We start from the raw sequence: 12,111 nt of genomic DNA on the forward strand, positions 1-12,111 counted from the left end.
AAGAATTAATACTTATGTGGGCAACTGGAGATTTGCCAAAACACAGTAATTTTATCTGATTCATTACGATTCATCCACCCAATTCAGTTTCCCATTAATAGAGATTTCCAAGGGCTTTGTTTTCCCTCCCACTCTGATTTCCCTTCAGTTCACTGACCTCTTCATTCATTATCCATTGAAGTACATTATTTTGCTAATACTTGCACTCTTTATTCATTCACTTCCTTCATCAGTGCACACAATTTCTAATCCTCTTGCTATGCAATCAAATGTCATGGGGAAAGGTGCAAAGTTTGGCAAGGTATGAACACCTTCAGGAAAGCAAGGATTGAGGGAAGCTCAGCAGGAAAAAAAAGGAAAATAAAGAAACTGTTTGAAAACTACCAAAATGCAATCTTGATTTGTACCTGAACAGTACAGAAACAGAAATCATGAGATATGTACAACATAAAGAAACAGAAGACTTGAAAAGCAATAGTTGAACATTAGACAGTTATAAAATATTCGGATTTATGACTGGATAAGTAGCAAGTGAATGGTATGCAATCGTTTTAAACACAAGTTAAGGACCTGATATTTAATTGGACAAGCAGAAAGAGAACTACTGACAACATCATGGCAAATGCATCTCAAGAACACAACAACTATTATGTCAATATGCAAATCCTGTTAGATCCTGCTACGGTTATGTGCCACCTTGTCCTGTAAGAGAGGATGCAGTGTGTCATGTCAGTGAGTGTGTGATTTATTTGGCTGATATGACTTATGTTTGAATAGCAATGTATGCAACTGAGGTGTGGGTGTGTGGTTTGCAGCAATACTAAGTGTGCAAAGGTACAGTGAGACATATGAATGCCAGGTCTGAGTGATGATTGATAAGAGATTGTTGATTGGCGAGTGATAAGGATGTGGTGAATTGAGCATGTCTGAGGTTAATGGTACCGTTGGGACGTTCTGGCATTTGAGGATCCATTCACTGATCTCGAGTACTCATTGGTGGTGATTGAACTACTTGCAGCACTGCATCCAGGTACTCAAGGCTCAACATCTGGCATTGACCTCCATGGCTATCTGTTTCCACTACATTCTCAGTAAGTGTCTGGAAGGCCCCCTTGCCTCCTGCGGATATAGGATAAAAACCTTGAAGCGCCTACTTTTCTATGCTGTGCCATGTTTCTATCTTTCCCATCTCAGATTCAGTTCCCACAGTACTTCCAACACCTCCTCCAGCCACAATGCAGCTCCCCTTTAAAAGCAGCACAGGTGATCACAATATTGTTCCTTTGTTCTGAACGTACAGCCAAACAACAGCGCAATTAGCACTGGATGGATGCTGAAAGCATTTAAAACAGTAGACAGCATGAATGAGTGTGTTGCCTATGTTGCAATCAATGAGCATGAGGTAAGTACGCCCATGCACAATTTTGAGAGCTTAACCGTTCAGGTCCTTACCGCCTTCTATTAATGGCCAAGAACTAAAAGCCATGAATTGCACACATATCACAAAGCTTTGCTTCTACAATTCTGCAACTCACCCACATTCTAATTGCATTTAGGTACTTCCCACTAAAATTCTTTAGTTCAAATCTATACAGAAAGCCAATTAGAACTTCAACTGGAAAGGATTTGGAAAAACTGACTAAAAATACAAAACATTTTGACACTTTCTATTGTTACTTATCAACATAATGTCCTAGGGGGTGCTTTTGCTAACACTGTTGGGGAGGTTTTAAACTAATGTGACAGGGGGATGGGAACCAGATTAGGAAGTTAGAGGTCAGTAAAGAGGCAGCAACTAAAGCCAGTAAGGTACTAGATAATAAACTCAGTGTGACTAAGGGGAAGAGTAGACAGGGAAGAGATGAAGAACGCAAAGGGACAGGTGGTCTGAGGTGCATATGTTTCAATGCGAGAAGTGTAGCAGGAAAGGCAGATGAACTTAGGGCTTGGATTAGTACCTTGGAATATGATGTTATTGGTATTACGGAGACTTGGTTCAGGGAAGGTCAAGACTGGCAACTAAATATGGATGGATGTTTAAATACTCTAGGTCAAGTCGGCATAAGGAAGGGGGAAGTTTTGGGTGTTCTAAAAGGCATTAAGGTAGACAAGTCCCCAGGTCCAGATGGGATCTATCCCAGGTTACTGAGGGAAGCGAGGGAAGAAATAGCTAGGGCCTTAACAGATATCTTTGCAGCATCCTTGAACACGGGTGAGGTCCCGGAGGACTGGAGAATTGCTAATGTTGTCCATTTGTTTAAGAAAAGTAGCAGGGATAATCCAGGGAATTATAGACCTGTGAGCTTGACGTCAGTGGTAGGCAAACTGCTGGAGAAGATACTGAGGGATAGGATCTATTCACATTTGGAAGAAAATAGACTTATCAGTGATAGGCATCATGGTTTTGTGCAAGGAAGGTCATGTCTTACAAACCTAATAGAATTCTTTGAGGAAGTGACAACATTAATTGATGATGGAAGAGCTGTAGATGTCATATACATGGACTTCAGTAAGGCGTTTGATAAAGTTTCCCATGGCAGGTTGATGGAAAAAGTGAAGTCGTATGGGGTTCAGGGTGTACTAGCTGGATGGATAAAGAACTGGCTGGGCAACAAGAGACAGAGAGTAGTGGTGGAAGGGACTGTCTCAAATGGAGAAAGGTGACTAGTGGTGTTCCACAGGGATCCGTGCTTGGACCACTGTTGTTTGTGATATACATAAATGATCTGGACGAAGGTACAGGTGGTCTGATTAGCAAGTTTTCAGATCATACTAAGATTGGTGGAGTTGCAGGAGGACTGTCAGAGAATACAGCAAAATATAAATAGATTGGAGAGTTGGGCAGAGAAATGGCAGATGGAGTTCAATCCAGGCAAATGCGAGGTGATGCATTTTGGAAGATCTAATTCAAGAGCTGACTATACGGTCAATGGAAGAGTCCTGGGGAAAATTGATGTACAGAGAGATCTGGGAGTTCAGGTCCATTGTACCCTGAAGGTGGCAACGCAGGTCGATAAGGGGTCATGAAGGCATACAGCATGCTTGCCTTCATCGGACGGGGTATTGAGTACAAGAGTCAGCAGGTCATGTTACAGTTGTATAGGACTTTGGTTAGGCCACATTTGGAATACTGCGTGCAGTTCTGGTCGCTACATTACCAGAAGGATGTGGATGCTTTAGAGAGGATGCAGAGGAGGTTCACCAGGATGTTGCCTGGTATGGAGGGTGCTAGCTATGAAGAAAGGTTGAGTAGATTAGGATTGCTTTCGTTGGAAAGACGGAGGTTGAGGGGGGACCTGATTGAGGTCTACAAAATTATGAGAGGTATGGTCAGGGTGGATAGCAACAAGCTTTTTCCAAGAATGGGGTTGTCAATTACAAGGGGTCACGATTTCAAGGTGAGAGGGGGAAAGTTTAAGGGAGATGTGCGTGGAAAGTTTTTTACGCAGAGGGCGGTGGGTGCCTGGAACGCTTTGCCAGCGGAGGTGGTAGAGGCGGGCACAATAGCATCATTTAAGATGCATCTAGACAGATATATGAACGGGCGGGGAACAGAGGGAAGTAGATCCCTGGGAAATAGGTGACAGATTTAGATAAAGCATCTGGATCGGTGCAGGCTGGGAGGGCCGAAGGGCCTGTTCCTGTGCTGTAATTTTCTTTGTTCTTTGTTCTTATAAAAGATTGCATCAATATTATTTAAGCATTCAATGATACTTTAATTTCTACAATTAAATAAACTAATAACTATCAACTTATCCATCACTTTAAAAATTAAGGCGTCCTGCCGGAGCTACAGACAGGGGTGGATATTTTAGCCTTTGCCTTGCTGATTGCTCGCAGGCATGTCCTGTTGGGGTGGAGGTCAGCTTCTCTGCCCTGTGCCTCAGTGTGGATCGGGCACTTAATGAATTCCTATACCTTGAAAAAGTTAAGTTCACCTTGGGAAGCGCGTTTGAGGAGTTCTACAAAAGGTGGCACCCATTCCTTCTGTATTTCAAGGAGTAGATCACTGTCAGCTGCTGGTGGAGTGGGGGGGGGGCACAGGAGGTTGGTTTTTCTTTGTATTAATTTGAATTGAGGTGGGGGGTGTTAAAACCTTAATAAAGGGGCGGCATGTGGCGCAGCGGTTAGCAATGGGACTGCGGCGCTGAGGACCCGGATTCGAATCCCGGCCCTGGGTCACTGTCTGTGTGGAGTTTGCACATTCTCCCCATGTCTGCGTGGGTTTCACCCCCACAACCCAAAAATGTGCAGGTTAGGTGGATTGGCCACACTAAATTGCCCCTTAATTGGAGAAAAAAATAATTGAGTACTCTAAATTTAAAAAAAAAGAAAAAAAAACTAAATAAAAATATTTTTTTAAAATTAAGGCATAATCCATGATCACCAGGTATGTTACAAATCAATGTGTATAACTATCTTGTTTCCTCTCAAATCATTTTACTTGAGCTGTATTATTTCAATTTAGAGATTCCTGAGGGTTCTGTTCTCCCTCCCACACTTTTTGCTTTATACCTTCCACTGATTATTCAAACCTAACCAGTTTTTGATAATGTTTACTCCCTTTATTCATCACTATCCTTCTTCAGAATATACAATTTCCAATCCTCTTGCAATGCAAGTAGTCTAGAGAGGGTGGAAACCCACCTTAAGAAAAATCCTTCATTAACAAATCAGTAATGCCACAGCATGTTCAATAATGGCATTCTCCAATTCCATTGTTGGCTTGTGTATTACAAAGAAAACCAGCATTCTAGGTATTTTTTCTATAGTGATATTCATAGCCTCAGAATTGCCTCTGCCCTTAGCTCTTGTCAAGACACCCTGGGCTAGTACATGGTCAATTCCAGCCCCACTTGACCTGGGGTCGCAACACAGGTGAAATTAAAGTTACTTAAATATCCAATGTATTTGCAGCACGGTAGCATTGTGGATAGCACAATTGCTTCACAGCTCCAGGGTCCCAGGTTCGATTCCGGCTTGAGTCACTGTCTGTGCAGAGTCTGCTCATCCGCCCCGTGTGTGCGTGGGTTTCCTCCGGGTGCTCCGGTTTCCTCCCACAGTCCAAAGATGTGCAGGTTAGGTGGATTGGCCATGATAAAATTGTCCTCAGTGTCCAAAATTGCCCTTAGTGTTGGGTGGGGTTACTGGGTTATAGGGATAGGGTGGAGGTGTTGCCCTTGGGTAGGGTGCTCTTTCCAAGAGCCGGTGCAGACTCGATGGGCCGAAAGGCCTCCTTCTGCATTGTAAATTCTATGAAATTTGGTTTGATCCCGGTTAAGTACAGCCACCAGGTTTGTAAATTTTAACACAGACAACCTTTTATAATGTACAGTAATTAGTATTAAATAGGCAATAATACAACTGGTGAATTACTATCTAATTCCCAACAATCCCTTCCTATGTCACCCTACTCTATACACATACACACAAACATAGAGGGAAAGGGTGGTGGAGAGGGAAGAAAATGATTAAAAAATGAAAGATAGGGGGCTGGATTCTCCATTCAGTGATGCCAAAATCGCGTTCGGCCGGAATATCAAAGTTTCCGACCGAATCGGGGGCAGCATATCGACGGCCTCAGGACGTTGCCCGAGGCCCGCCCCCCGATGCTTCACCCCTGACCGGCCAACTTCCCGACGGCGTCGGACAAGTGTGGTCTCTTCCCGTCGGGAACTCAGCATGGCGACTGCAGACTCAGTCCAGTGCCGCCACAGTTGGGGGGAGGGCCGACCACAGGCAGGGGGGACTTTATCAGGGGCTGGGGGCACTGTGGGGGGAGCTCCGGGGCGTGCGAGCCGGCCAAAGGGGGGCCACTATTTTGCAGGGCTGGTCCGTGTACGGCGGCCGCCATGTTGTACAGCGCGGATGTGGCAGGCCGCCGCCATGCGCATGGACGCCCACGGACCCGGCAATTCTCTGGGCCGTATCGGCAGTTAGAGCTGGGTACTCTACGCTGCTGGCATGCTAGTTCCCAGCTACACGGAGGATCGGTGGCCGTTTTGCGCCAAATGTTCGGTCATAAAACGCCACCTTTCCCACGCCGGCGTGAGGACATAGCCTCACAATCAGAGAATCCAGCCCAGGGATCTTTGACTTCAAATGGATATCTTCCAGTTAAATTCTCTCTCGAGTTTAGACCTTCAGTCGGATAAATTCTTTTCCTACAGCTTGTAATGGTCTTCACTGCAGACCTGCAGATATTGTAGGCAGCCAGCAGCAGAGAGAGAGAGGGAGAAAACACAAGTTTCTTACAAAGAATAAAGAACAAAGAATAATACAGCACAGGAACAGCATTTGTATGGGTGGGTAAGAACCTGGAATTTCCAAACCGACACTGCAAAGAAGGAAAATCAAAGGGGGCTTGGCTTATCAAACCTACAATACTACCACTGGGCAGCAACGGCAGGAAGAGTGAGGTGATGGGTACAAGAACCCGACACTGATTGGGTACAAATGGAGGAGGCATCCTGTAAAGGAACGACCCTCTGGGCCCTGGCTACAGCAGCACTCCCATCCCCCTCAACAAGATACACAACAAGCCCAGTGGTAGTGGCCACGCTGAGAACATGGACCCAGTTGAGACAACACTTCGAGATAATTAAAATGTCCCCCATGGCCCCCATCTATGGCAATCACAGATTCACCCCAGCCATGCTAGATACCACCTTCAAAAGATGGAGGCTGGACGGAGGCACACTGACGGTCGGGGATTTCTACGTAGGGCGCAGACTGGCGACACTGGACGAACTGACCAGGAAGTGGAAACTAGCAAAATTGAGGCACCTCCAAATAAAACACTTCCCCCGCAAAGAGACAGTTGGGTACCCCAGGGCCTCAGAAAACACACTACTAGAGGACCTGATAGGCACAAGCAACGAGAAGGGCGGTATGGGGCAAAATATACATAGAACATAGAACAGCACAGTACAGTACAGGCCCTTCAGCCCACGATGTTGTGCCGACCATTTATCCTAATCTAAGATCAACCTAACCTACACCCCTTCAATTTACTGCTGTCCATGTGCCTGTCTAAGAGTCGCTTAAATGTCCCTAATGACTCTGACTCCACCACCTCTGCTGGCAGTGCATGCCACACACCCACCACTCTCTGTGTAAAGAACCTACCTCTGACATCTCCCCTATCACCTTAAAATTATGTCCCCTCGTGACAGCCATTTCCACCCTGGGGAAAAGTCTCTGGCTATCCACTCTATCCATCATTACCTTGTACACCTCTATCAAGTCACCTCTCTACCTTCTTCACTCGAGTGAGAAAAGTCCTAGCTCCCTCAACCTTTCTTCATAAGACATGCCCTCCAGTCCAGGCAGCATCCTGGTAAATCGCCTCTGTACCCTCTCCAAAGCATCCACATCCTTCCTATAATGAGGCGACAAGAACTGGACACAATATTCCAAGCGTGGTCGAACTAGGGTTTTATAAAGCTGCAGCAAAACCTCGCGGCTCTTAAACTCAATCCCCCTGTTAATGAAAGCCAACACACCATATGCTTTTTAACAACCCTATCAACCTTGAGAGATCTATGTACGTGGACCCCAAGATCCCTCTGTTCCTCCACACTTCCAAGAATCCTGCCTTTAGTCCTGTATTCAACATTCAAATTCGACCTTCCAAAATGAATCACTTCACATTTATCAAGGTTGACCTCCATCTGCCACTTCTCAGCCCAGCTCTGCATCCTGTCAATGTCCTGTTGTAACTTGCAACAACCCTCACCACTATCTACAACTCCCCCAACCTTCGTATCATTGGCAAACTTACTAAAGCACCCTTCCACTTCCTCATCCAAGTCATTTATAAAAACCACAAAGAGCAGAGGTCCCAGAACAGATCATTGTGGGACACCACTGGTCACCGACCTCCAGGCGGAATACTTTCCATCCACTACCACTCGCTGTCTTCTTCTGGCCAGCCAATTCTGTATCCAGTCAGCCAAATTTCCGTGTGTCTCATGCCCCCTAACTTTCTGAATGAGCCGGCCATGGGGAACCTGATCAAATGCCTTACTGAAATCCCTATACGCCACATCCACTGCCCAACCTTCATCAATGTGTCTCGTCACATCCTCAAAGAATTCAATGAGCCTTATGAGGCATGACCTGCCCCTCACAAAGCCATGCTGTTTATCTTCAATCAAACTATGTTTTTCTAAATAATCATAAATCCTATCTCTCAGAATCCTTTCCAATATTTTCCTCACCACAGATGTAAGACTGATGGGTCTGTTATTCCCAGGGATTTCCCTATTCCCTTTCTTGAACAGGGGAACAACATTTGCCTCCCTCCAATCATCTGGTACTACTCCAGTAGAGAGTGAGGACGCAAAGACCATCGCCAACGGCGCAGCAATCTCCTCCCTCGCTTCCTGTAGTCACCTTGGGTATATCCCGTCAGGCCCAGGGACTTATCTATCCTGATGCTTTTCAAAATTTCCAGCACATCCTCCTTCTTATGTCAACCTGTTCAAGTCTATTAACCTGGTTCACACTGTTCTCATGAGCAACAAGGTCCCTCTCTCTGGTGAATACTGAAGCAAAATATTCATTTAGGGCCTCCCCTATCACCTCAGACTCTAGGCACAAGTTCCCTCCACTATCCCTGATCATCCTCTTATTTCTCACATAAGTGTAGAACACCTTGAGGTTTTCCCTAATCCTTCCGCCAGGGCTTTTTCATTCCCCCTTCTAGCTCTCTTCAGTCCATTTTTGAGTTTCTTCCTGGCTATCTTGTAACTCTCTAGAGCCAAGTCAGATCCTTGCTTCCTCAACCTTACGTAAGCTTCCTTCTTCCTCTGGACTCGAAGCTCCACTTCTCTTGTCATCCAAGGCTCCTTCACCTTACCATTACTTCCTAGTCTCAGTGGGATAAAACTATCCAGCACTCGCAGCAAGTGCTCCATAAACAACCCCCACATTACTGTTGTGCATTTCCCCAAGAACAATTGTTCCCACTTTATGCTCCTCAGCTCCTGTCTAATAGCAGTATAATTTCCCCTCCCCCAATTACATATCTTCCCATACTGTCTGTTCCTATCCCTCTCTATGACTATGGTAAAGGTCAAAGGTCAAGGAGTTGTGGTCACTGTCACCGAAATGCTCTCCCATCGAGACATCTGACATCTGGCCTGGTTCGTTGCCGAGCACTAAGTCCAATATGGCCTCCCCCCGAGTCAGCCTATCGACAGATTGAGTCAGGAATCCTTCCTGTACACACCTGACAATATCGGCTCCATCCAAAGCCATTTGCATTAAGGAGGTTCCAGTCAATATTAGGGAAGTTGAAGTCACCCATGACAACAACTCTGTTACTTCTGCACTTTTCCAAGATTTGCCGCCCAATCTGTTCCTTTATCTCACTGCTGCTATTGGGGAGGTCTATAGAAAACTCCCAATAAAGTGACTGCTCCTTTCTTGTTTCTGACTTCCACCCATAATGATTCAGTAGACAAACCTTCCTCAACTACCTCCTTTTCTGCAGCTGTGGTGCACTCCCTAATTAACAGTGCCACTCCCCCTCCTCTTTTACCTCCCACACAGACACACTTTAACCCATTCCACTGAGTGCAACTTTGCCCTATCAACTGTCTATCCTTCTTCACAGACTTGCTGCACACTATTTCTGCCTGTTCAACAGCTACCCTATCCTCTGATCCATAGCTCTGGTTACCACCCCCCTGCCAAATTAGTTTAAACCCTCCCGAAGAGCTCTAGCAAACCTCCCACCCAGAATATTGGTGCCCCCCAGTTTAGGTGCAATCCTTCATGTACAGATCCCACCTTCCCGAGAAGATATCCCAATGATCCACATATAGAACATAGAAAAATACAGCACAGAACAGGCCCTTCGGCCCACGATGTTGTGCCGAACCTTTGTCCGAGATTAATCATACATTATCATTGAATTTACAGTGCAGAAGGAGGCCATTCGGCCCATTGAGTCTGCACCGGCTCTTGGAAAGAGCACCCTACCCAAAGTCAACACCTCCACCATAACTAAGGGCACTTTTGGACACTAAAGGCAATTTATCATGGCCAATCCACCTAACCTGCACATCTTTGGACTGTGGGAGGAAACCGGAGCACCCGGAGGAAACCCACGCAGACACGGGGAGGATGTGCAGACTCCGCACAGACAGTGACCCAAGCCGGTCACTGGCGCTGTGAAGCAATTGTGCTATCCACAATGCTACCGTGCTGCCCTTAAGAACAAATAAATCTACACTATATCATTTTACCGTAATCCATGTACCTATATCTTCCACCATTCACCTTAAATTTATGTCCCCTTGTAATGGTTTGTTCCACCTGGGGAAAAAGTCTCTGACTGTCTACTCTATCTATTCCCCTGATCATCTTATAAACCTCTATCAAGTCGCCTCTCATCCTCCTCCGTTCTAATGAGAAAAGGCCTAGCACCCTCAACCTTTCCTCGTAAGACCTACTCTCCATTCCAGGCAACATCCTGGTAAATCCCCTTTGCACCTTTTCCAAAGCTTCCACATCCTTCCTAAAATGAGGCAACCAGAACTGTACACAGTACTCCAAATGTGGCCTTACCAAAGTTTTGTACAGCTGCATCATCACCTCACGGCTCTTAAATTCAATCCCTCTGTTAATGAACGCTAGCACACCATAGGCCTTCTTCACAGCTCTATCCACTTGAGTGGCAACTTTCAAAGATGTATGAACAGAGACCCCAAGATCTCTCTGCTCCTCCACATTGCCAAGAACTCTACCATTAACCCTGTATTCCGCATTCATATTTGTCCTTCCAAAATGGACAACCTCACACTTTTCAGGGTTAAACTCCATCTGCCACTTCTCAGCCCAGCTCTGCATCCTATCTATGTCTCTTTGCAGCCGACAACAGCCCTCCTCACTATCCACAACTCCACCAATCTTCGTATTGTCTGCAAATTTACTGACCCACCCTTCAACTCCCTCATCCAAGTCATTAATGAAAATCACAAACAGCAGAGGACCCAGAACTGATCCCTGCTGTACGCCACTGGTAACTGGGATCCAGGCTGAATATTTGCCATCCACCACCACTCTCTAACTTCTATCGGTTAGCCAGTTTGTTATCCAACTGGCCAAATTTCCCACTATCACATGCCTCCTTACTTTCTGCAGAAGCCTACCATGGGGAACCTTATCAAATGCCTTACTAAAATCCATGTACACTACATCCACTGCTTTACCTTCATCCACATGCTTGGTCACCCCCTCAAAGAATTCAATAAGACTTGTAAGGCAAGACCTACCCCTCACAAATCCGTGCTGATTATCCCTAATCAAGCAGTGTCTTTCCAGATGCTCAGAAATCCTATCCTTCAGTACCCTTTCCATGACTTTGCCTACCACCGAAGTAAGACTAACTGGCCTGTAACTCCCAGGGTTATCCCTAGTCCCTTTTTTGAACAGGGGCACGACATTTGCCACTCTCCAATCCTCTGGTACCACCCCTGTTGACAGTGAGGACAAAAAGTTCATTGCCAACGGCTCTGCAATTTCATCTCTTGCTTCCCATAGAATCCTTGGATATATCCCGTCAGGCCCGGGGGACTTGTCTATCCTCAAGTTTTTCAAAATGCCCAACACATCTTCCTTCCTAACAAGTATTTCCTCGAGCTTACCAGTCTGTTTCACACTGTCCTCTCCAACAATATGGCCCCTCTCATTTGTAAATACAGAAGAAAAGTACTCGTTCAAGACCTCTCCTATCTCTTCAGACTCAATACATAATCTCCCTCTATTGTCCTTGATCGGACCTACCCTCGCTCTAGTCATTCTCATATTTCTCACATATGTGTAAAAGGCCTTGGGGTTTTCCTTGATCCTACCCGCCAAAGATTGTTCATGCCCTCTCTTAGCTCTCCTAATCCCTTTCTTCAGTTCCCTCCTGGCTATCTTGTACCCCTCCAACGCCCTGTCTGAACCTTGTTTCCTCAGCCTTATATAAGTCTCCTTTTTCCTCTTAACAAGACATTCAACCTCTCTTGTCAACCATGGTTCCCTCACTCGACCAACTCATCCCTGCCTGACAGGGACATACATATCAAGGACACGTAGTACCTGTTCCTTGAACAA

General features: G+C 45.7%; 1 protein-coding gene across 1 annotated transcript in view; it reads right to left on the bottom strand.

Moving 5' to 3' along the window:
• The window catches only part of cabcoco1 (ciliary associated calcium binding coiled-coil 1), a 229,934-nt gene that overhangs the window by 41,424 nt on the left and 176,399 nt on the right, over positions 1-12,111 (bottom strand). The window lies entirely within an intron of this gene.

This window comes from Scyliorhinus torazame, chromosome 16, assembly GCF_047496885.1.
Source record: "Scyliorhinus torazame isolate Kashiwa2021f chromosome 16, sScyTor2.1, whole genome shotgun sequence".
Lineage (NCBI taxonomy): Eukaryota > Metazoa > Chordata > Chondrichthyes > Carcharhiniformes > Scyliorhinidae > Scyliorhinus > Scyliorhinus torazame.